The following is a 27,077-nucleotide window of genomic DNA, read 5'->3' on the forward strand; positions in this document are numbered from 1 at the left end:
GTAGTACTCATTTTGGTTTAATGTCTATACTTTTAACTTGTACTCCATAATTTTAGTGGATCAATATGACTTCTTTCTTAAAACATAATGAAATAAAACTGTTAGAAATACATTGTGTATAGAAAGAAAGTGCTATAAATATATTTTTACATAGGTCAGTTGAATTGTGGGTGTAAAGTAAGTAGCCGTTTGGTGAAAATTTAAATGTATAATTTTAAGTTGTTTTTAAGTGTAAGATTAATACCTTGCCTACATATTATTTACAGAAATACAATAAAAAAAGACTCCATTACAGTAAATGTTATGAAATAGTTGACATACTTATTTTGACCATAAGATGGTGCTATTGGTGCAGATTCTAGGTTCGAAAGAATACATTATAAACAAATAAAGAACTAACCAAAACACACATTTTTTTACATTTAAAATATCACTTTAAAATGCTGGGGAATGTGAGTATAAGATAATAATACTATATATTTTCTAAACATATTTAACAGCTGGGTTAGTCAAGCTTTTCATCGGTACTGAGAACCTAAATCACATAGCATATATATGCTGAAGGGTAATTAAAGCATTACATGATTTGTGCTATATTACAAATGCAGTGAAAAACAAATAAATGTAGTGTAGAGACGTAACATTCATATAGGATTGAAAAAGGCAGAGTATCTAAATAGCCACAAACAACCTGCCTATAACAATATTTAGTGCTCTTTGTGCTTTTGGGTCCTTAAGGACCTTAAAGTGATGGTAAACTTTAACTAATCAAATGCCATATATGTAATCTTTGCCATCAAAAAAGTATATGTGTACCTTTTTTTTATCCATTTGCGAAAGGGTTAAATTAGTTTATATAGTAATGCTTCTATTGCAATGTTATGCTGACCCACTTGAATGAACATCCAATCAACATGTGTGTCATATGACAATCTTAAATTCTAGCCCCATTAAAGCCCTTTGAAAGCCTATATAGAGAATGAATGGGACTGCTCTATACATCACAGCCCAGCCAGAAAAGGAAACGAAGAGGGCAGAACAGACAATACCAATTAGGATTATAAACCTTTTATTATAAAATATATATATACACTTTAAAAACAATCTGTGGTTTTACTTGCAAACTAATATATTTTTTATTGCACAATGTATTATAGTTGGAAATTTACCATTACTTTAAAGAGAAAATAAAGTCAAAACGTTCATAATTCAGATAGTGCATGACAATTTATACAACTTTCCATTTGACTTCTATTGTCGAATTTACTTAGCTCTTTTTGTGTAGGTCAAATTTAAACTTTTGTGATTCAACTAAGGTATACAATTAAAAATAAATCCATTTTACTTCTTTTATCACATTTTTCTTAATATCATTTCTTGAAACTTTGCTTCTTTCCATTAAAGCATATTGAGGTAGGATCAGGAGTGTGCACGTTCCTTACCTACTATATGGCAGCAGTGCAACAATGTTTTTAACAATGTTATCTAGAAAGTGTTGAAGACGTGCACCCTGCTGACCATAACTAAGTTTCAACAAATGAAATTAATAAAAAAAAAGTAAATAGAAAATGAAAATAAATACGCATGCTCTATTTAAATTAATTCATTCATTTTGTGTCCCTTTTAAACCACTTTATAAAGGTGTCAGGATTTAAGCACTGCATTGAAAAAGATTTGCATAGTGAATAAAAAACTTATTTTGGTTGCAAAATTTGCAATTGTTTTTCATTTTAGTGAAACACATGTTGAGTGTCGTTTATAGATTACGAGTTTTGCGCTAAACAGGGTGCGAAACTAATGCCAAAAAAGTTGCGTTATTTCACTCTCCATAGCGCTGCCATTACGAGTTAATGAATAGCCTCCTTTTGCGTGCGATATGGTGGCGTTAAGTTCCATACTGCACAAAATCCAAGGGCTGCTTTGACGTTCTCATGCACACTTTCCCCCATAGACATCAATGGGGAGAGAGTGTTAGAAAAAAATCCAACACCTGCAATGGCAGAATGGAGATCGCAGTAACGCAACCCCATTGATGTCTATGGGGAAAAAAAGTTACGTTTAAACCTAACATCCTAACATAAACCCCAAGTTTAAACACCACCCAACCAACCCCCCAAAATAAAAAAAACCTAACTCTAAAAAAAAACCCTAAAGGGGCATTTGTATGGGCATTGCCCTTAAAATCGCATTTAGCTCTTTTTTAAATTGTTAAACCCTAATACGGTGATTTGAACAGCCAATATGATTTATGTAGCTCTCACCCTATTGGCTGATTTCAATTTGAAGAATCAAATCAGCCAATAGGAATGCAAGGTACGCCATTTTGAAATGGCTACCTTGCATTGAAGCTTCAGTGTATGGCGGGGACTGTATGAAGAGGACACTCCACGCTGGATGTCTTCGCCGATCCACGCCACCGGGATGAAGATAGAAGACGCCCCCACGATGGATGAAGATGTCGCCGCCTGGATGAAGACTTTTCACCGCCTGAATGGAGATGCATGTCCGGACTTCAGGAACCAGGAGTAGATATTCTGGGGTTGGTGCTAGGTATTTTTTTATTTTTTTGGGGTGTTTTTTTTTTCAGATTAGGGTTTGGGCAATTTGAAAAAAGAGCTAAATGCCCTTTTAAGGGCAATGAAAAAGAGCTGAATGCCATTTTAAGGGCAATGCCCATACAAATGCCCCTTTAGGGGAAATAGGTAGCTTAGGTTTTTTTAGTTAGGTTTTTTATTTTGGGGGTTGGTTGGGTGGTGGGTTTTACTGTTGGGGGACTTTGTATTTTTTTACAGGTAAAAGAGCAATGCCCTACAAAAGGCCCTTTTAAGGGCTATTGGTAGTTTAGTGTAGGCTAGGGGGTGTTTTTATTTTGGGGGGCTTTTTATTTTTATAGGACTATAAGATTAGCTGTAATTGTTTTTATTTTTTATTATTTAGTTTATTATTTTTTGTAAGCTAACGGCTAGATTTAGAGTATTGCGGCCAAAGGGGTGCGTTATCTACGCGTTTTTTTTCCCCCCTGCACCTTTTAAATACCGCTGGTATTTAGAGTTCTCTGAAGGGCTGCGTTAGGCTCCAAAAAGGGAGCGTAGAGCATAATTTACTGCCACTTCAACTATAAATACCAGCTTTGCTTACGGACGCGGCCAGCTTAAAAAATGTGCTTGTGCACGATTTCCCCATAGGAAACAATGGGGCAGTTTGAGCTGAAAAAAAACCTGCAAAAAAGCAGCGTTCAGCTCCTAATGCAGCCCCATTGTTTCCTATGGGGAAACACTTCCTAAGTCTGCACCTAACACCCTAACATGTACCCCGAGTCTAAACACCCCTAACCTTACACTTATTAACCCCTAATCTGCCGCCCCCGCTATCGCTGACACCTGCATATTATTATTAATAACCCCTAATCTGCCTCTCCGGACACCGCCGCAGCCTACATTATCCCTATGTACCCCTAATCTGCTGCCTACAACATCACCGACACCTATATTATATTTATTAACCCCTAATCTGCCCCCCCCAACGTCGCCGCTACCTTATCTCCACTTATTAATCCCTAATCTACCGACCGGACCTTGCCGCCACTATAATAAATGTATTAACCCCTAAACCGCCTCACTCCCGCCTCAAAAACCCTATAATAAATAGTATTAACCCTTAATCTGCCCTCCCTAACATCGCCGCCACCTAACTTCAAGTATTAACCCCTAATCTGCCGACCAGACCTCGCCGCTACTCTAATAAATGTATTAACCCCTAAAGCTAAGTCTAACCCTAACACTAACACCCCCCTAAATTAAATTTAATTTAAATCTAACAAAATAAATTAAATCTTATTAAATAAATTAATCCTATTTAAAGCTAAATACTTACCTGTAAAATAAACCCTAATATAGCTACAATATAACGAATAATTATATTGTAGCTATTTTAGGATTTATATTTATTTTACAGGCAACTTTGTATTTATTTTAACTAGGTACAATAGCTATTAAATAGTTAATAATTATTTAATAGCTACCTAGTTAAAATAATTACAAAATTACTTGTAAAATAAATCCTAACCTAAGTTACAAATACAACATAAATTAATTAACTAAACTATCTACAATTATCTACAATTAAATCAACTAAACTAAATTACAAAAAAAAACAAACACTAAATTACGAAAAAAAAAAAAAAAGATTGCAAGAATTTTAAACTAATTACACCTACTCTAAGCCCCCTAAAAAAAAACAAAGCCCCCCAAAATAAAAAATATGCCCTACCCTATTCTAAAATAAAAAGTTAACAGCTCTTTTACCTTACCAGCCCTTAAAAGGGCCTTTTGCGGGGCATGCCCCAAAGAAAACAGCTCTTTTGCATTTAAAAAAAACATACAATACTCCCCCCCAACATTACAACCCACCACCCACATACCCCTAATCTAACCCAAACACCCCTTAAAAAAACCTAACACTAAGCCCCTGAAGATCTCCCTACCTTATCTTCACCATGCTGGGTATCACCGATCCGTCCAGAAGAGGGTCCGAAGTCTTCATCCTTTCCGGCAAGAAGAGGTCCAGAAGAGGGTCAGAAGTCTTCATCCTATCTGGCAAGAAGAGGTCCAGAAGAGGGTCTGAAGTCTTCATCCTATCCGGCAAGAAGAGGTCCAGAAGAGGGTCCGAAGTCTTCATCCTATCCGGCAGGAAAAGGACATCCGGACCGGTAGAGATGTTCATCCAGGCGGCGTCTTCTATCTTCATCCATCCGGCGCGGGGTGGGACCATCTTGAAGCAGCCGACGCGGATCCATCCTCTTCTTCCGGCGACTTCCGACGAATGAAGGTTCCTTTAAGTGACGTCATCCAAGATGGCGTCCCTCGAATTCCCATTGGCTGATAGGATTCTATCAGCCAATCGGAATTAAGGTAGGAAAAATCTGATTGGCTGATTGAATCAGCCAATCAGATTCAAGTTCAATCCGATTGGCTGATCCAATCAGCCAATCAGATTGAGCTCACATTCTATTGGCTGTTCCGATAAACTCATAACTACTGCTCTCAGATGGTGGTATGGATGGTGTCGGTATAGGCTGTAACACAAGCATTTAAGCCTCACCACACAACCTGTAATACCGGCGCTATGAAAATCCCACACAAAAACATAATTTTTTTGAGTGCGGAATGGACGTTGCGTTACAGGCTAAAATGCTTGCGGTATAGTCAAAACTCGTAATATGCGTTCCTGGCCATTACGCTGGAATTGCCATTTTTTCAGTCTTAAAAGCCTTAACGCAAAACTTGTAATCTACCTGATAGATTGTAAGATCTCTAATAAGCAGGGACCTGTAATTCTTCTGACCTAGTCTGCTTCACCTACCATTAATTTATTTATTGTACATCCTTTAAAGTGCTAAGTGCAACCTTTCTGTGTTTTGTGCTAAAATAGTCAATAATGTTTTGTTTAAGGTTAAGTGTCTATTAAGTGCAAAAATAATGCTTATTAATGCAATAAAAGTGCCTGACATTATCAGTTACCAATACCAACCTCAATGAACTGACCTCAAAGAACCTTTATTTAATTGCTATTGATAATTGTAACTCAAAGAAGAAAAATAAAAATAATTAGAACTAAGGTATACTTGGAGAAGAATTTTGCATGGTATAATTGTAAAGAAAATTTAAAGTTAATCATGGTTAAATATGAACATGGAAAAAGAACAAATACAAACACAGACACATAACTTTGCAAATGTTATAAGATATAATTTTTATCTTTTTTCTTAGGAAGTTTCTATCTCATTATCGTTCATGACACAGATACAAAGTATTTTGCTCTAAGGCGTTTCAATATAAAGTCAGATTACGTATACTTTTAACACAGTGAAAGGCAACCTCCTAAAACGTGAGGGCCACCAATCAATATTTTAGAAGTCTTAAGGGCCCCATTAAAATGTATGGCTATTATTTACACCATATGGCCAAAAGTATTCGTTCACCCACACTAATTATTGAGTTCCAGTGTTTCAGGCACATCCATTGCTAACAGGTGCGTAAAATCCAGCACATAGCCAAGAAATCTCCATTGACAAACATTGGCAGCATAATGGATCATAATCAATAGCTCAGTGGCTTTAAATGTGACACATAGGATGCCATCTTTGCCACAAGTCAGTTTGTGACATGTCTGTCCTACTAGATCACTGGAAGTGTCTTGGAGTAACAGCAGCCCAGTCATGAAGTGATAAACCACGCAAACTCCATGTTCATGGACAATTCCATAATGATGTCCATGGCTTCAAAATTTAATGTCCAACAAGCTCATATAGGTGTGATGGTCAAGTGTCCATATATTTTTGATTATATAGTGCACTTCCTTAAAATGTCCAGTGACATTGAGCCAAAATAAGGTAAGGTTACAGGGTGCCCTTTGTCTGCTGTTCTTCTGTCCAGAGGCCTTTTTTGAGTTGTTGTCACCTTGTTTGGCCACCAACCAGATGTCCTTAAAACCAAGAGATCTGTGAAAGTGCTCCGCTTCTATCAAAGGATGCAACATTACATGTGTTACACGATAGCAGCGCCCAGTATAAAATGCAGAGCTTTATCAGCTGAATTCTGTAATGAGTTATAATAAGAGAGCGGCTTTAAAGAAAACTGCAGGTACATTAGAGAAAACAATAACATGGTGAGTAGTAACCAAGTTACTGTAGTTGTACCCAGCTGTTTAATGTCCCTTTAATAGGATGTCTAATGAAGTTATCAATATATTTACTGCTACATCTACTATATCCCAAATATACATAAAATATAATAAATTCAGAAATATATGAAAATGTATTCCCAGGGATTCCGGCCCACAGGGAAGCACACGTTAAAATAGAAATTGTACATTTATGCCATATAAATTAATATTAATCTATAAATATCCTAATGGCTCAATAGTATGACAGCTCATTTTGATTTCACTTCAATATTCAGTTCTGTACCCAATGGGTTAAGTCCTTGTATGAAGATAATAATATAATGATATGAACTATCATCAATGTTCCTCTGTTATATCACCAGACTAACAAATAGATAAAGCAAAATACTTCAGGCTGTAATTAACCTAAACTAAATTAACCTAAACTACCCTCTTTTATGAGGTGCGTTTGCGTACAAGATTGACATATTTTTGTGCAATATGCAAAATGGGACTGATGTATTATTAAATTATTCCGATATTAACCTATATATCAGTCTCAATGCCCAGATTTCCCAAGCCAAGGTGAAGCACAGTTGAGGCAATCCCAGTATGTAGTTTATTAGGGGTAATTGATGACTGAATGATAGAAACATTGTTTTATATATTTAATTAACTAAATCACCTTATTTAGGGTTTCTGAAATACCTTTGGTGTTGGATTATTTAATACCAGAATAACACTTTTTTAATGTCATCCATGGAGCCACGCCATGAAATTATAAAGAACAGTGCTGGTTAAAGGGATGATAAACAGAAGACATGATGATGTATTTAAAGCAAAGATTAGTCTTAGAATAATATGTAGCAGTAAAATTTGTTTAGACAGTCTTTTTTTTATTTCCTTTTTTTATGTTCATAAGTGTCATCAATAAAACAATCCAGGTTCCTGGTATCTTACCCTGGGTAATCAATCCTTATGTAACAAGTGTTTATTAAACAGAAAGGCCCCATATGGGAAAAACATTAATGTGTAGCCAAATCACAATATAGTCCTCAAATTAAATCAAGACTCACTCACACATATCTCCTGAAAGCCTCCAAGTGTACACAGGTCCTCTTCATGAGGCGACTTCAGCATTCCCAATGGACGTTGATCCCTGGAGCACCTCCACCCGCTGCCGGTCTGTGCACAGCATTAAACAATTTCCGGCTTTTACAGGTGACATCACGGTCATTTGATATTGTAATTGCTGCAAACTTTTGGGTCAAACTATGCCACCCATCATTGTTAGTAGGATGGGACTATGATTATGGCTTAGACTGAAACGCCTAAGTCTATTGGTACGCCTTTTATGTCCTAGAGTATGTCCATGTTATGTCTCCGTATGGAGCTTGAAGCCCCGTGTTTCTAAAGACCGCTGCTCCATAACCTGTCCGTCTGCTCTGAGGAGGCGGACAGAGATCGCCGCAACACCCCCGATTGGCCGCAAATCTGCAGGGGGCGGCGTTGTACCAGCAGATCACAACAGCTGCTGGTGCAATTTTGAATGCGGAGAGCGTATTGCTCTCCGCATTCAGCGAAGTCTGTCGGACATGATCCGCAATGTCGGATCATTTCCGACAGGCCTTTCATAAATAGGCCCCAATGAGTAGTCATTTACATTTTTATTTTATTTCTTAAGCAACCTCATTCAGACTGTATATAATTTGTAAGAGATATATAATAGATTATCAGGACCATATTTATTGTTACATGTTATTTAGGAAATTCATATAATTTCTTAAAGGGACACTGAACCCAAATTTTTTCTTTCTCCAACATTGGTGTGTCCGATCCACGGCGTCATCCATAACTTGTGGGAATATTCTCCTCCCCAACAGGAAATGGCAAAGAGCACAGCAAAAGCTGTCCATATACAGGGAGTGCAGAATTAATAGGCAAGTTGTATTTTTGAGGATTAATTTTATTATTGAACAACAACCATGTTCTCAATGAACCCAAAAAACTCATTAATATCAAAGCTGAATAGTTTTGGAAGTAGTTTTTAGTTTGTTTTTAGTTATAGCTATTTTAGGGGGATATCTGTGTGTGCAGGTGATTATTACTGTGCATAATTATTAGGCAACTTAACAAAAAACAAATATATACCCATTTCAATTATTTATTTTTACTAGTGAAACCAATATAACATCTCAACATTCACAAATATACATTTCTGACATTCAAAAACAAAACAAAAACAAATCAGTGACCAATATAGCCACCTTTCTTTGCAAGGACACTCAAAAGCCTGCCATCCATGGATTCTGTCAGTGTTTTGATCTGTTCACCATCAACATTGCGTGCAGCAGCAACCACAGCCTCCCAGACACTGTTCAGAGAGGTGTACTGTTTTCCCTCCTTGTAAATCTCACATTTGATGATGGACCACAGGTTCTCAATGGGGTTCAGATCAGGTGAACAAGGAGGCCATGTCATTAGATTTTCTTCTTTTATACCCTTTCTTGCCAGCCACGCTGTGGAGAACTTGGACGCGTGTGATGGAGCATTGTCCTGCATGAAAATCATGTTTTTCTTGAAGGATGCAGGCTTCTTCCTGTACCACTGCTTGAAGAAGGTGTTTTCCAGAAACTGGCAGTAGGACTGGGAGTTGAGCTTGACTCCATCCTCAACCCGAAAAGGCCCCACAAGCTCATCTTTGATGATACCAGCCCAAACCAGTACTCCACCTCCACCTTGCTGGCGGGAGTCAGACTGGAGCTCTCTGCCCTTTACCAATCCAGCCACGGGCCCATCCATCTGGCCCATCAAGACTCACTCTCATTTCATCAGTCCATAAAACCTTAGAAAAATCAGTCTTGAGATATTTCTTGGCCCAGTCTTGACGTTTCAGCTTGTGTGTCTTGTTCAGTGGTGGTCGTCTTTCAGCCTTTCTTACCTTGGCCATGTCTCTGAGTATTGCACACCTTGTGCTTTTGGGCACTCCAGTGATGTTGCAGCTCTGAAATATGGCCAAACTGGTGGCAAGTGGCATCTTGGCAGCTGCACGCTTGACTTTTCTGAGTTCATGGGCAGTTATTTTGCGCCTTGGTTTTTCCACACGCTTCTTGCGACCCTGTTGACTATTTTGAATGAAACGCTTGATTGTTCGATGATCACGCTTCAGAAGCTTTGCAATTTTAAGAGTGCTGCATCCCTCTGCAAGATATCTCACTATTTTTGACTTTTCTGAGCCTGTCAAGTCCTTCTTTTGACCCATTTTGCCAAAGGAAAGGAAGTTGCCTAATAATTATGCACACCTGATATAGGGTGTTGATATCATTAGACCACACCCCTTCACATTACAGAGATGCACATCACCTAATATGCTTAATTGGTAGAAGGCTTTCGAGCCTATACAGCTTGGAGTAAGACAACATGCATAAAGAGGATGATGTGGTCAAAATACTCATTTGCCTAATAATTCTGCACACAGTGTAGTCCCTCCCAGGCTCCGCCCCTCCAGTCATTCTCTTTGCCGCTCTGAACAAGTAGCATCTCCACGGAGATGGTGAAGAGTATGTGGTGTTTAGTTGTAGTTTTTATTCTACTATCAAGAGTTTGTTATTTTAAAATAGTGCTGGTATGTACTATATACTCTGAAACAGAAAAAGATGAAGAGTTCTGTTTGTGAGAGGAGTATGATTTTAGCAGCAGTAACTAAAATCGATTGCTGTTCCCACACAGGACTGTTGAGATGAGATAACTTCAGTTGGGGGCAGCAGTTGGCAGACTTTTCTGCTTAAGGTATGACTAGCCACATTTCTAACAAGACTGTGTAATGCTGGAAGGCTGTCATTTTTCCCCTCATGGGGACCGGTAAGCCATTTTCTTAGTCTCAAACAGAATAAAGGGCTTAATATGGGCTGTAAAACTGGTAGACACATTATGGGCTAGATCAATTGCTTTATTGAGGCATTTTATACAGTTTGATGTTGAAATTCACACTTTATAACTTTGGGGAACGTTTTTTTATGTCAGGCACTGGTTTAGACACCTTCCCAGTCAGGAAGGGCCTTCTCTGTAGTAGGCAGAGCCTCATTTTCGTGCCATTACTGCACAGTTACTTTTGAGAAGCAGTACATGCAGCTGCATGTGTGTGGGTCTGGAATTAGTTGGAAAGGTTCCTAGAAGGCTTCATTTGGTATCGTATACTCCCCTGGGTTTGGTGAAGTCGCAGCAAAGGCTGGGGCTGGGACTGTAAGAGGGTTAAAACTGTAAACGGCTCCGGTTTCCACATTTTAAGGGTTAACAGCCTGAAATTTGGGGTGCAATGCTTTGAATGCATTTAGACACTGTGGTTAAGATTGAATAATTCCTTCATAGTTTTTCACATATTCAGTAATAAAGTGTGCCTTGTTTAAAATTTAAAGAGACAGTAACGGTTTTGTTTTAAAACGGTTTTTGTACTTTATTGACAAGTTTAAGCCTGTTTAACATGTCTGTGTCTTCAGATAGACTATGTTCTGTATGTATGGAAGCCAATGTGTCTCCCCCTGCAAATATGTGTGATAATTGTGCCATAGCGTCCAAACAAAGTAAGGACAGTATTGTCACAAATAGTAAAGTTGCCCAAGATGATTCATCAGATGAAGGGAGTAGACATAGTTCTACATCATCTCCTTCTGTGTCTACACCAGTTTTGCCCACGCAGGAGACCCCAAGTACTTCTAGTGCGCCAATGCTTGTTACTATGCAACAATTGATGGCAGTAATGGATAATTCCATAGCAAATATTTGATCCAAAATGCCTGCATTTCAGAGAAAGCGCGATTGCTCTGTTTTAAACACTGTAGAGCAGGAGGGCGCTGATGATAATTTTTCTGTCATACCCTCACACCAATCTGAAGTGGCAATGAGGGAGGTTTTGTCAGATGGGGAAATTTCTGATTCAGGAAGAATTTCTTAGCAGGCAGAACCTGATGTTGTGACATTTAAATTTAAATTAGAGCATCTCCGCGCACTGCTTAAGGAGGTGCTATCTACTCTGGATGATTGTGACAATCTGGTCATCCCAGAAAAATTGTGCAAGATGGACAAGTTCCTAGAGGTCCCGGTGCACCCGACGCGCCGGTGCACCCCGACGCTTTTCCAATACCCAAGCGGGTGGCGGACATAGTGAATAAGGAGTGGGAGAAGCCAGGCATACCTTTTGTCCCTCCTCCTATATTTAAGAAATTATTTCCTATGGTCGACCCCAGAAAGGACTTATGGCAAACAGTTCCTAAGGTCGAGGGGGCGGTTTCTACACTAGCCAAACGCACGACCATTCCTATTGAGGACAATTGTGCTTTCAAAGATCCTATGGATAAAAAATTGGAGGGTTTGCTTAAAAAGATTTTTGTACAGCAAGGTTACCTCCTTCAACCTATTTCGTGTATTATTCCTGTCACTACAGCAGCGTGGTTCTGGTTCGAAGAACTAGAAAAGTCGCTCAGTAGAGAGACTCCGTATGAGGAGGTTATGGACAGAATTCACGCACTTAAGTTAGCTAATTCCTTTATTTTAGATGCCGCTTTGCAGTTAGCGAGATTAGCGGCAAAAAATTCAGGGTTTGCAATTGTGGCGCGCAGAGCGCTCTGGCTAAAGTCTTGGTCAGCGGATGTATCTTCCAAGACAAAATTGCTTAATATCCCTTTCAAAGGTAAGACCCTCTTTGGGCCAGAATTGAAAGAGATTATTTCAGACATCACTGGGGGTAAGGGCCATGCCCTCCCACAAGATAGGCCTTTCAAGGCTAAGAATAAGTCCAATTTTCGTTCCTTTCGCAATTTCAGGAACGGACCGGTCTCCAACTCTGCAGCCTCTAGACAAGAGGGTAATGCTTCCAAGACTAAACCAGCTTGGAAACCGATGCAAGGCTGGAACAAGGGTAAGCAGGCCAAGAACCTGCTGCTGCTACCAAAACAGCATGAAGGGGTAGCCCCCGATCCGGGACCGGATCTAGTAGGGGGCAGACTCTCTCTCTTTGCTCAGGCTTGGGCAAGAGATGTTCATGATCCCTGGGCACTAGAAATAGTCTCTCAGGGTTATCTTCTAGAATTCAAGGAACTACCCCCAAGGGGAAGGTTCCACATGTCTCGCATATCTTCAAACCAAATAAAGATACAGGCATTCTTACATTGTGTAGAAGACCTGTTAAAAATGGGAGTGATACACCCAGTTCCAACTGTGGAACAAGGTCTGGGGTTTTACTCAAATCTGTTAGTAGTTCCCAAAAAAGAGAGAACTTTCAGACCAATTCTGGATTTAAAAATTCTAAACAAATTTCTCAGAGTGCCATCGTTCAAGATGGAAACTATTCGAACGATTTTACCTACAATCCAGGAGGGTCAATTTATGACTACCGTGGATCTAAAGGATGCGTATCTACATATTCCTATCCACAAAGATCATCATCAGTTCCTAAGGTTCGCCTTTCTGGACAAACATTACCAGTTCGTAGCTCTCCCATTCGGACTAGCCACTGCTCCAAGGATTTTCACAAAGGTGCTCGGGTCCCTTCTAGCAGTTCTGAGACCAAGGGGCATTGCAGTGGCACCTTACTTGGACGACATCCTAATTCAAGCGTCGTCTCTTTCAAAAGCAAAGGCTCACACAGACATTGTTCTAGCCTTTCTCAGATCTCACGGGTGGAAGGTGAACATAGGAAAAAGTTCCCTGTCTCCGTCGACAAGAGTCCCTTTCTTGGGGACAATAATAGATTCTTTAGAAATTAAGATTTTCCTGACAGATGTCAGAAAGTCAAACCTTCTAAATGCTTGTCAAGTTCTTCACTCTGTTCTACGGCCTTCCATAGCTCAGTGCATGGAAGTAGTAGGGTTGATGGTTGCAGCAATGGACATAGTTCCTTTTGCACGAATTCATCTAAAACCATTACAACTGTGCATGCTCAAACAGTGGAATGGGGACTATACAGACTTGTCTCCGATGATTCAAGTAGATCAGAAGACCAGAGACTCACTCCGTTGGTGGCTGACCCAGGATCACCTGTCCCAGGAACAAGGAGTTCTCTGGCGATGAGAGAGGTGACCAAAATCATAAAATGGGTGGAGGATCACTCCTGCCACCTATCTGCGATCCACATCCCAGGAGTAGACAACTGGGAGGTGGATTATCTGAGTCGTCAGACTTTCCATCCGGGGGAGTGGGAACTCCACCCGGAGGTGTTTGCCCAGTTGACCCAATTATGGGGCATTCCAGACATGGATCTGATTGGGTCTCGTCAGAACTTCAAGGTTCCTTGCTACGGGTCCAGATCCAGGGATCCCAAGGCGACTCTAGTGGATGCATTAGTGGCGCCTTGGGCCTTCAACCTAGCTTATGCGTTTCCACCGTTCCCTCTCATTCCCAGGCTGGTAGCCAGGATCAAACAGGAGAAGGCCTCAGTGATTTTGATAGCTCCTGCATGGCCACGCAGGACTTGGTATGCAGACCTGGTGAATATGTCATCGGCTCCACCATGGAAGCTACCTTTGAGACAGGATCTTCTAGTACAAGGTCCATTCGAACATCCAAATCTGGTTTCTCTCCAGCTGACTGCTTGGAAATTGAACGCTTGATTTTATCTAAGCGTGGGTTTTCGGATTCTGTGATAGATACTCTGGTACAAGCCAGAAAACCTGTGACTAGAAAGATTTACCATAAAATATGGAAAAGGTATATCTGTTGGTGTGAATCCAAGGGATTCTCATGGAGTAAGATTAAAATTCCTAGGATCCTTTCTTTTCTCCAAGAAGGTTTGGATAAGGCATTGTCAGCGAGTTCTCTAAAAGGACAGATCTCTGCCTTATCTGTCTTGTTACACAAACGACTGGCAGCTGTGCCAGATGTTCAAGCTTTTGTTCAGGCTTTGGTCAGGATCAAGCCTGTTTACAGACCTTTGACTCCTCCCTGCAGTCTAAATCTTGTTCTTTCAGTTCTTCAGGGGGTTCCGTTTGAACCCTTACATTCCATAGATATCAAGTTGTTATCTTGGAAAGTTCTGTTTTTGGTTGCTATTTCTTCTGCTAGAAGAGTTTCTGAATTATCTGCTCTGCAGTGTAATCCGCCCTATCTGGTGTTCCATTCAGATAAGGTTGTTTTGTGTACTAAATCTGGTTTCCTTCCAAAAGTTGTTTCCAACAAGAATATTAACCAGGAAATAGTTGTGCCTTCTTTGTGCCCGAATCCAGTTTCAAAGAAGGAACGTTTGTTACACAATTTAGATGTAGTCCGTGCCTTAAAGTTCTATTTAGAAGCAACAAAGGATTTCAGACAAACGTCTTCTCTGTTTGTCGTTTATTCTGGCAAGAGGAGAGGTCAAAAAGCTACTGCTACCTCTCTTTCCTTTTGGCTGAAAAGCATCATCCGATTGGCTTACGAGACTGCCGGACGGCAGCCTCCTGAACGAATCACAGCTCACTCTACTAGGGCTGTGGCTTCCACATGGGCCTTCAAGAACGAGGCTTCTGTTGATCAGATATGTAAGGCAGCGACTTGGTCTTCTCTGCACACTTTTGCCAAATTTTACAAATTTGATACTTTTGCTTCTTCGGAGGCTATTTTTGGGAGAAAGGTTTTGCAAGCCGTGGTGCCTTCTGTTTAGGTAACCTGATTTGCTCCCTCCCTTCATCCGTGTCCTAAAGCTTTGGTATTGGTTCCCACAAGTTATGGATGATGCCGTGGACCGGACACACCAATGTTGGAGAAAACAGAATTTATGCTTACCTGATAAATTACTTTCTCCAACGGTGTGTCCGGTCCACGGCCCGCCCTGGTTTTTTAATCAGGTTTGATGGATTTCTTTCTTTAACTACAGTCACCACGGCACCCTATGGTTTCTCCTTTTTTTCTCCTGTCCGTCGGTCGAATGACTGGGGGGGCGGAGCCTGGGAGGGACTATATGGACAGCTTTTGCTGTGCTCTTTGCCATTTCCTGTTGGGGAGGAGAATATTCCCACAAGTTATGGATGACGCCGTGGACCGGACACACCGTTGGAGAAAGTAATTTATCAGGTAAGCATTAATTCTGTTTTCATGATTCAGATAGAGCATGCAATTTTAAGCAACTTTCAAATTTACTTCTGTTATCAATTTTAATTTTTTCTCTTGCTATCTTTATTTGAAAAAGAAAGCATCTCAGCTAATGAGCCAGCAAATGTTTGCTTCAGGACCATGGACAGCACTTGTTTATTGGTGCTGACCAATCAGCAACGACAACCCAGGTTGTTCACCAAAAATGGGCCGGCATCTAAACTTACATTCTTGCTTTTCAAATAAACATACCAAGATAATGAAGAAAATTTGATAATAGGAGTAAATTAGAAAGTTGCTTAAAAATGCATGCTCTATGTGAATCACAAAAGAAATTTTTTGAGTACAGTGTTCCTTTAATACAGAATGTGGATTCATTTATTTACCATATTCCAGCACCCAGACAGTCGACTTATAGATAATGGAACACTTTTTTTTTAATTTTATTTTTTTATTGAGATTAATATATTGTACAGAACAGATTTGTCAGTATACAGCACAAATTATAGCAGTACCTTTTAGTTTTTATTTCATTATCTGAAGCAAATACCCTCCAGTTCATAGCTAGGAGATTTTGATAAATTCAGTAATGTTATTCAAATTATATTATTTATATTATAAATATTATGCAAAGGCTTTGCCAACAACAGAAGATGAAAGGAATCATACAAATTGTTTATTGATGAAACCCATGATCTGTTTGAAAAACTCAAAATAAGGCTGGAGTGTGGGGGTGCAGATAATACTTCACTATTCACTAAGCTCAGTTGCCAAGCTTTGTGCAGCCTTTTACTATGTTGTGTGCATGCAGTCTGCAAAATGTAGAAGAATACTCTTCTTCTAAAGATGACTTTAAGCCAAAATTAAGCAAATCATGTTGCTCTAATGTTTAGCTCAAAAATGTATAGTATGGCTCATTTATCATCACACAATGGTTAGCAGATCTAGTAAGAACAACCACCACCTCTTCTCTTTCTGGTCACACACTTATTTCTGCTTTCTAAGACTTAAAGGGACACTCAAGTCAAAATTAAACTTTCATTATTCAGATAGATCATTCAATTTTAAAAATCTTTCCAATTTACTTCCATTAACAAAATGTGCACAGTCTTTTTATATTTAAACTTTTTAAGTCACCAGCTCCTACTGAGCATGTGTAGAATAAACGTGTATGCATTTGTGATTGGCTGATGGCTGTCACATGGTACAGGGGGAGTGGAAATAGAAATAACTTTTAAAATTGTCAGAAAAAAATCTACTACTCATTTGAAGTTCAAACTAAGTGCTATTGCATTGTCTTTTTATCTTGCATTTGTTGATTATGCAAATCTACTGTGTTGATTGGTCCTTTAATACAACATGTTTTTATGAGCTGATGATGGTAATTGAGCAAGCAATGATAATGGACTGATAACAGTTTGCCGAGTGCTACTCTGCCTCTGCATCTATATTTGCAGTTCATAAAAACTCTAAAGTTAAATCTCATTAAAGGAAGAAGGTGTAAAATTTCAAAGTGTAGATGCATGACTCACGAAGATGACGCCATAGAACCCGCAGAAAGAGTTCAGCCATTACTAGCACAATATTAATAGCAATATAAACGCTTTTATAGCAATAATTTCCTCACTGGAAAGTTGGTTAACAAAGTCAGAGACAGATACTCAGTCATAACTTAGACATCAGTGTTAACGTATCAATTGCCAGTAGCATTACTAAAATTGCTTTCCAAAATGTGCACTAATTGCTACACTTAGGCAGCACTTTACTATAAAAGCTATCTCATAACGTTTTACCTTATCCTAACCTGATTAACCCTTCAACAAGCTATAAGTCTACTATGCATCTTTTGCTAGCATAATACAGGGAGTGCAGAATTATTAGGCAAGTTGTATTTTTGAGGATTAATTTTATTATTGAACAACAACCATGTTCTCAATGAACCCAAAAAACTCATTAATATCAAAGCTGAATATTTTTGGAAGTAGTTTTTAGTTTGTTTTTAGTTTTAGCTATTTTAGGGGGATATCTGTGTGTGCAGGTGACTATTACTGTGCATAAATATTAGGCAACTTAACAAAAAACAAATATATACCCATTTCAATTATTTATTTTTACCAGTGAAACCAATATAACATCTCAACATTCACAAATATACATTTCTGGCATTCAAAAACAAAACAAAAACAAATCAGTGACCAATATAGCCACCTTTCTTTGCAATGACACTCAAAAGCCTGCCATCCATGGATTCTGTCAGTGTTTTGATCTGTTCACCATCAACATTGCGTGCAGCAGCAACCACAGCCTCCCAGACACTGTTCAGAGAGGTGTACTGTTTTCCCTCCTTGTAAATCTCACATTTGATGATGGACCACAGGTTCTCAATGGGGTTCAGATCAGGTGAACAAGGAGGCCATGTCATTAGATTTTCTTCTTTTATACCCTTTCTTGCCAGCCACGCTGTGGAGTACTTGGACGCGTGTGATGGAGCATTGTCCTGCATGAAAATCATGTTTTTCTTGAAGGATGCAGACTTCTTCCTGTACCACTGCTTGAGGAAGGTGTCTTCCAGAAACTGGCAGTAGGACTGGGAGTTGAGCTTGACTCCATCCTCAATCCAAAAAGGCCCCACAAGCTCATCTTTGATGATACCAGCCCAAACCAGTACTCCACCTCCACCTTGCTGGCGTCTGAGTCGGACTGGAGCTCTCTGCCCTTTACCAATCCAGCCACGGGCCCATCCATCTGGCCCATCAAGACTCACTCTCATTTCATCAGTCCATAAAACCTTAGAAAAATCAGTCTTGAGATATTTCTTGGCCCAGTCTTGACGTTTCAGCTTGTGTGTCTTGTTCAGTGGTGGTCGTTTTTCAGCCTTTCTTACCTTGGCCATGTCTCTGAGTATTGCACACCTTGTGCTTTTGGGCACTCCAGTGATGTTGCAGCTCTGAAATATGGCCAAACTGGTGGCAAGTGGCATCTTGGCAGCTGCACGCTTGACTTTTCTGAGTTCATGGGCAGTTATTTTGCGCCTTGGTTTTTCCACACGCTTCTTACGACCCTGTGGACTATTTTGAATGAAACGCTTGATTGTTCGATGTTCACGCTTCAGAAGCTTTGCAATTTTAAGAGTGCTGCATCCCTCTGCAAGATATCTCACTATTTTTGACTTTTCTGAGCCTGTCAAGTCCTTCTTTTGACCCATTTTGCCAAAGGAAAGGAAGTTGCCTAATAATTATGCACACCTGATATAGGGTGTTGATGTCATTAGACCACACCCCTTCTCATTACAGAGATGCACATCACCTAATATACTTAATTGGTAGTAGGCTTTTGAGCCTATACAGCTTGGAGTAAGACAACATGCATAAAGAGGATGATGTGGTCAAAATACTCATTTGCCTAATAATTCTGCACTCCCTGTAATAGGTTGCAGGTACAAACGCCTTTTTGATTGTCAAGATATCCTGACCACCTGATCACAAATTTATTTAGGCTTTTTTGACATGTGACACAGTGAAAACGTTTATAACTGCCCTATTTAATTATCTTTTCAGTTCTGATTGATTAAATGCTTTCCGAGTGTAAGTACTCTGCAAAGTGTCACCAATTACACAGTATCCAATAACAATATTATTATTATATGCTCACTTTTTACCCAAGGGCAAGACACCGAAACCTTACACTCTGGCACTATTTACCTCTAGTCTCCTTGCTCTTAGTGGCATTCAAGCATTAACCCATCACATATGTGAACTCAAGCGCAGAGACAAACACAAGTGTGTGTTTTTAATTGTCTTTCCCTTATATTTTAGAACCTTTATTAAATGTTATGTTTTATAGTAGAATCTTTTCCCTTCCTTTTTATTAGGGTCTTACTGTTGTCTAAATATCTAAAATAACTCACATGTTGACAAGACTTTACATGTCTATCGGCTAGATTACGAGTTTTGCGGTAGGAGTAAAAAAGCAGCGTTAAGGCTCATAACGCTGCTTTTTCACTACCGCTGGTATTACGAGCCTTGCAGGTTTAGGGGCACTGCACATTTTTTGGCCGTACCGCAAATTAACTTACGCAATTTGCGTAAAGTCTTTTTTCAATGGGACTTCTATAGCGCCGGTATTACAAGCTTTTTCTGGGAGGCCAAAAAGTGAGCGGTAGAGGCTATCCCGCAAGATTCGTAACGCAATCTAAAGTCAGTAGTTATGAGTTTTACACTACAAAGCGGTAGCATAAAACTCATAACTAAAGTGCTAAAAAGTACACTAACACCCATAAACTACCTATTAACCCTTAAACCGGGGCCCTCCCGCATCGGAAAATACTAAAATAAATTTATTAACCCCTAATATGCCACTCCCGACAGCGCCGCCACTATAATAAACATATTAACTCCTAAACCGCCACACTCCCGCATTGCAAACACTAGTTAAATATTATTAACCCCTAATCTGCCACCCCTAACATCACCGCCACCTACCTACAGTTATTAACCCCTAATCTGCCGCCCCCAACATCGCCGCCACTATACTAAAGTTATTAACCCCTAAACCTAAGTCTAACCCTAACCCTAACACCTCCTAACTTTAATATAATTAAAATAAATCTAAATAAAAATTCCTATCATTACCGAAATAGTGGCTATTTAAAACTAAATCCTTACCTATAAAATAAACCGTAAGCTAGCTACAATATAACTAATAGTTACATTGTAGCTAGCTTAGGGTTTATTTTTATTTTACAGGCAAGTTTATATTTATTTTTAACTAGGTAGAATAGTTACTAAATAGTTATTAACTATTTACTAACTACCTAGATAAAATAAATACAAATTTAACTGTAAAATAAAACCTAACCTGAGTTACACTAACACCTAACACTACAATTAAATAAATTACCTAAATAAAATAAAATTACCTAAATTAGAAAAACAAACACTAAATTACACAAAATAAAAAAAGACATTATCAGATATTTAAACTAATTAAACCTAATCTAATAGCCCTATCAAAATAAAAAGCTCCCCCAAAATAAAACAAAACCCCTAGCCTAAACTAAACTACCAATAGCCCTTAAAAGGGCCTTTTGCAGGGCATTGCCCCAAATAAATCGTCTCTTTTACCTGTAAAAAAATAATACAAACACCCCCCAACAGTAAAACCCACCACCCACACAACCAACCCCACAAATAAAATCCTAACTAAAGAAAACCTAAGCTCCCCATTGCCCTGAAAGGGCATTTGGATGGGCATTGCCCTTAAAAAGGGCATTTAGCTCTTTTTCAGTGCCCAAACCCTAACCTAAAAATAAAACCCACCCAATAAACCCTTCAAAAAACCTAACACTAACCCCCGAACATCCACTCACAGTTTTGAAGACCAGACATCCATCCTCAACGAAGCCGGGAGAAGTCTTCATCCAAGCAGCAAGAAGTCCTCAACGAAGCCGGGCGAAGTCCTCATCCAATCCGGCAGAAGTGGTCCTCCAGACGGGCAGAAGTCTTCATCCAGACGGCATCTTCTATCTTCATCCTTCCAACGTGGAGCAGCTCCATCTTCAAGGCATCCGGCGCGGAGCATCCTCTTCTTTCCATGGCTAACAACGAATGAAGGTTTATTTAAATGGCGTAATTCAAGATGGCGTCCCTTGAATTCCGATTGGCTGATAGAATTCTTTCAGCCAATTGGAATTAAAGGTGAAAAAATTCTATTGGCAATGCCCCGCAAAAGGCCCTTTTAAGGGCTATTGGTAGTTTAGTTTAGGCTAGGGATTTTTTTTATTTTGGGGGGGCTTTTTTATTTTGATAGGGCTATTAGATTAGCTGTAATTAGTTTAAATATCTGATAATGTCTTTTATAATTTTGTGTAATTTAGTGTGGTTTTTTTTGTAATTTAGGTAATTGTATTTAATTTAGGTAATTTATTTAATTGTAGTGTTAGGTGTAAGTGTAACTCAGGTTAGGGCGGCAGATTAAGGGTTAATAAATAGTTAATAGTTAATAACTATTTACTAACTAGTCTACCTAGTTAAAATAAATACAAACTTGCCTGTAAAATAAAAATAAACCCTAAGCTAGCTACAATGTAACTATTAGTTATATTGTAGCTAGCTTAGGGTTTATTTTACAGGTAAGTATTTAGTTAGTTATTTAGGTCATGATAGGATTTTTTATTTAGATTTATTATAATTATATTTAAGTTAGGGGGTGTTAGGGTTAGGGTTAGACTTAGGTTTAGGGGTTAATAAATTTAGTATAGTGGCGGCAACGTTGGGGCGGCAGATTAGAGGTTAATAAATGTAGGTAGGTGGCGGCGATGTTAAGGGCGGCAGATTAAGGGTTAATAATATTTAACTAGTGTTTGCGAGGCGGGAGTGTGGCTGTTTAGGGGCTAATATGTTTATTATAGTGTTGGCGGAGTGGCAGATTAGGGGTTAATAAGTATAATGTAGGTGTCGCCGATGTCGGGGTGGCAGATTAGGGGTTAATAAGTGTAAGATTAGGGGTGTTTAGTCTCGGGGTTCATGTTAGGGTGTTAGGTGTAAACATAAAATTTGTTTCCCCATAGGAATCAATGGGGTTGCGTTACAGAGCTTTACCCTGCTTTTTTGCAGGTGTTAGGCTTTTTTTTAGCCGGCTCTCCCCATTGATGTCTATGGGGAAATTGTGCACAAGCACGTAAAACCAGCTCACCGCTGCCTTAAGCAGCGCTGGTATTGCGGTATGGAGCTCAATTTTGCTCTACGCTCACTTCTTGCCTGATAACGCCGAGTTTACGAAAACCTGTAATACCAGCATTGTAGGAAAGTGAGCGGTGACAATAACGTGCCAGTTAGCACCGCACCCCTCATAACGCAAAACTCGTAATCTAGCCGTAAGACTCTAGAGTGCTAAATGTGTATACTCTACTAGTGGGTTCTTCACCCTTCACCCATTCTGTTTTCTAAGTTTAATTTTATACACAGCACCACTACTCTATATAGCTCATTCCTATAATAGAATAACAGCTACATCAAGAGATATCAGGAGTCTTTATACATTCAAAGTAGTGCCATTGGTTTTCCCCTACACAATACAATAAACCATTTTAAACCTTATAGAATAGCATTGTAAAAAATACAAAACTCTAACTGCAAAGAAGACGACACCGTAATGATAATTAAGAGGTGTTGGGTATTTATCAGTTCTCTGTCTTTATCAGATCTCTGTCTTCTCTGAGTGAAGCACACCTGGTAATATTGGAAAATAGACAACAACATTATTCCTGTCTAGTTTCTAGAATTTTGGTGTAGATTTTGATGTCAGCATTTATCAGTTTGATTATACATACAAACTTGTCCACAGCACTATCTTTCTATAATTGCTTTATTCTCTGTTAAAGTACAGACATAAAAATAGCAACGTTTCGAGTGTAACCACTCTTAATCATGCTATTTACATTGTATCAAATTCCATTCTTTTAAAACCACTCAGTTTCGCGTAACTCCTATTATTAATATTTGTTTGCTAACACAGAAATATCAAACTTTTTCTTGTCCACGATGTCTTTACATATGTTTTTTGAGTGCCCTAAGGTTGGACAATTTTGGAAGAAGGTTGCTTATTGGTTTAACAATATTTATAAACTAAAGATCTGCCTAGACGCAGACTGTATTTTTTTCCTTAATTATGCCAGTCAGGATGTATTATTACACAAATTTTTTTTAAATATAATTATATTGTTGGTCAGACAATTGATAGTGAAAAACTGAAAAGCTAATAAAATGCCTGATTTTTCAGTGTTCATTAAGGAAATCCAGATGCATATATTGTATGAGTCCTTTCATCTTAGAGAAGCACAAGAAAAGGAAGTCAGGAAATTTTTATTAGGATGGCTCCCGATAATTAAGACATACACGGAAAGCATTCAAAAGTCGATATTATATCCATTTTTTAGTTCAGAGTGTTTCGGTGATTTAGCGATACTGGGTGAATTTCCAGTAGAATGGATTAGGAATTATAGAGACATGTAACATGTTACCGTTAAGAAGCGAGGCGGACCGAATTTTGGCCCTAGATTAATATAAGGGGAGTGTGAGGGGGGAGCGGAGCTCGCGAGAGAGAAGGATATGTTTTCGTTTTTTTTTTTTTTTCCCCCTCTTTTCCCATTTCTTTATTTTTTCGTTTTTCCTTTGTCTTTTTTTTTTTGTTGTTGTTTGTTTTTGTTTTTTTTCTTTTTTATATTTTTTTGTGTCTTCAGATAAAAAGTGCTTCAGTGTAAAAGTAGAAAAATTTGAAAGATTCGCTTTTTTTTATTCAGTATCCAGTATATGGTTATAATGTATTGAAGAGACCAGGTTTTTTTTTTCTTTTCTTTATTTATTTTCTATTACACTATTTAGATAAGTTCTCTTATATTTAAGTATATATACTATGGAGGTTTATAATGTATGTAGTAGATCCTAACTTGTTGTATTTTGCCAGCTTGAAAGGGATGGTATGTGAAACCTTAAAATGCCTGGCATGTTTTTTTTTTTTATTTAACACCCTGCGAGGTGGTCTTACTGTTTTAATATGTTTTAATTTGATACTGTGTGTTTTTTCTTTTACACTGTTGGCACGTATAAATAAATAATTTAAAAAAAAAAAAAAAAAATTCAAAATTCTTTTTTACATTCTTTACAAAAAGATAGACCAGTCATACTCTCTGTTAAGCCCATTTGGTGCCATACTTCCTAATTCAAAGATCCAAAACATTTCCTTTTGTTTTCGGAGACTTCCCCTGTTACCTCCATTTCTTTGGGGACCTACACTATAAATAATTTCCCATCTCAATTGGCTTATTTGATGTCCACATTTTAAGAAGTGATAGGACACTGGGGCTTCTACATTTTTACACCTTATATTTGAACGGTGTTGACAAATCATGTCCCTGATCATACGGGTAGTTTCCCCTATGTAAATCAGGGAATAGGAACATTTTATGAGATAAATCACATATCTGGATTTGCATGTGTAATAATCTTTTATCTCATATTTCTTCCCATTCCTAAGATGGTAAAAATATTTTCCTTTTATTATAGAGTGGCAACTCATACAGCCTAAACACAGGAAGCACCCCTTGTTTTTCTTATCCAAATATGCCTGTCTTTCCTTTTTCTTTGACCCTACGTCTGTATTAGTGAGTTGATCTTTCAAATGTTTTACTCTCTTGTAAGCCATGAACGGTGGATTCTTAAATATTGCCATATCCTTATTACACTCTTTCAATATGTGCCAGTGCCTTTTTATTATTCGTGTAATTTCCTCATTGTTAGGATTAAATTGAGTCACTAAAACTAACCTATCCTCTAGGTTCCCCTTTTCTTTCTTTTGATTATTTTCCTTTATACTAGATTTGACTAGATTATTGAGAAATTTCTGTTGCATTTCCCTCATTCTTATCTCTTTGGTATCAGTATCTGTGACTATTCTATCAACCCTTAACAATTGACTCTTTGGTAAAGCGTTAACAAACCCTCTCCTCGGATTGAAACTTTCATAATTAAGCAATGCATTTCTGTCTGTCTCTTTACTGTATAAATCAAACACCAATTTATTCCCCTCCTTTATTACTCTAGTGTCTAGAAAGGTCACTGACTCTTCACTACACTCCATAGAGAATTCCAAACCCTTTACTGCTCCATTGATCTCCCTAACAAAGTCTTCCAGGGACTCAATGCTGCACCACCATATGCCAAACACGTAGTCTATGAACCGCCACCAAGTGGCTCCATATAATCTAAACTTCTCATTTTCATATACGACTCTTTCCTCTATCTCATTCATAAATAAGTTGGCATATGATGGGGCAACGTTGGTCCCCATTGCTGTCCCTTTCACTTGAATATACCAATCATCCTGGAAAATGAAGTGATTCCAATAGAGGATAAGCCTTAACAAATCTTCAATAAATTCAATCTGCGTACCTGAGTATTTTTTTTAATTTATTTTACATATCTTTTTCACTATCCCAATTCCAGTTTCATGTTTAATGGCCATGTAAAGGCTTTTCACATCCATGGTATATAGCAAAGATTTATTAGACTCTAGGCATCACTCCTTGGCTTTATTTAAAAAATCTCCTGTGTCCCTCAGGTATGACGACATTTGGGTAACCTCTGATTGCAACAATCTATCAAGGAATATTGAAATATTTGTAAGGGCAGAAATAACACTAGAGACTATCAGTCTCCCAGGTGGTCTAGCTAGATTCTTATGTACCTTAGGTACGGTGTAAAAAATCGGGTTCCTTGGCTCTTTATTAAATAGGTATTCCTTCAATTTCTTATCTATTACTATATTTCCATATGCTTTATTCAGTAATCTTTCTATCTCTTTCTGTATGTCATTAACTGGATTAAAGTTTAACTTCTGATAAGTCTGCTTTTCCCTCTTTTCCCGCTGACTTTCAATCTCACTGATGTAGTATGCTCTATCTAGGACTATTGTCGCTCCCAGGGGCAGTTCTAGACAAATTTTACTGGGGGGGCAGTGTTTAATCAGGGGGGCACATAAAAAAATGGAAGCAAGGGGGGGCGGAGCCGACCAAGGAAGAACATGGTCGCAAAGTTTTAGAGCTCCGATAGTGATCAGCCAGATAGGGGCCCAACCTGGGGGATAATCTATTGTAACTAAGCTAAAGGGCATAAAAACAAACCCTGACTAACACAGGAGGCAGGCGACCACAGGGATAGCCGTGTCATCAGGCAGAAATGTCCTTTTGTCTGTAGCGGCAGAAAACGGGGCCTAGTTGGGAACAGAAAAGCCTACCTAAAGTTGGAACAACAGAGCTGCAGGTGAACAACGCATGGGGCTAAGCTGGATGTAAGCTGTGTGCGATCACTTTTATTAAACAAGGCGACACAAGACGCCACAAAGGCTCACAGAACCTGAGCACACAAAGCATAGAACACAGAGTGCATTATAACGGCCTCCGCAAAGACGCCATAAGAGGTACGTCACTTACACACGGCGCTGAAACGGAATAGAGCACCTTACATAAAAACCCCTGAAGTACAGCTTAAGACTTTAACCGACCATAGCACAGCTAGACAAGGCTACAGAATAAGCCAAAAGGGATTCTCAAAACGCTATACCACAGAATAATTGCAGTCACACCATCATGGCAGCCAGGAATAAAAACAAAAACGACAAACAAAAACCGGCAACCCCAGGAGCAGGGAAACTTAACTCATTCTTCAAATTGGCTGACACAGGGGGAGACTTAGAATCACCATATACCCACACTGAAGTCGACATGCAAGAGAGAACACAGTCTTCAGATGGAAGTAATTCACCCATAACAAAAGCAGACCTCTGCTCCCTCCCTACTAAAC

This window comes from Bombina bombina, chromosome 8, assembly GCF_027579735.1.
Source record: "Bombina bombina isolate aBomBom1 chromosome 8, aBomBom1.pri, whole genome shotgun sequence".
NCBI lineage: Eukaryota > Metazoa > Chordata > Amphibia > Anura > Bombinatoridae > Bombina > Bombina bombina.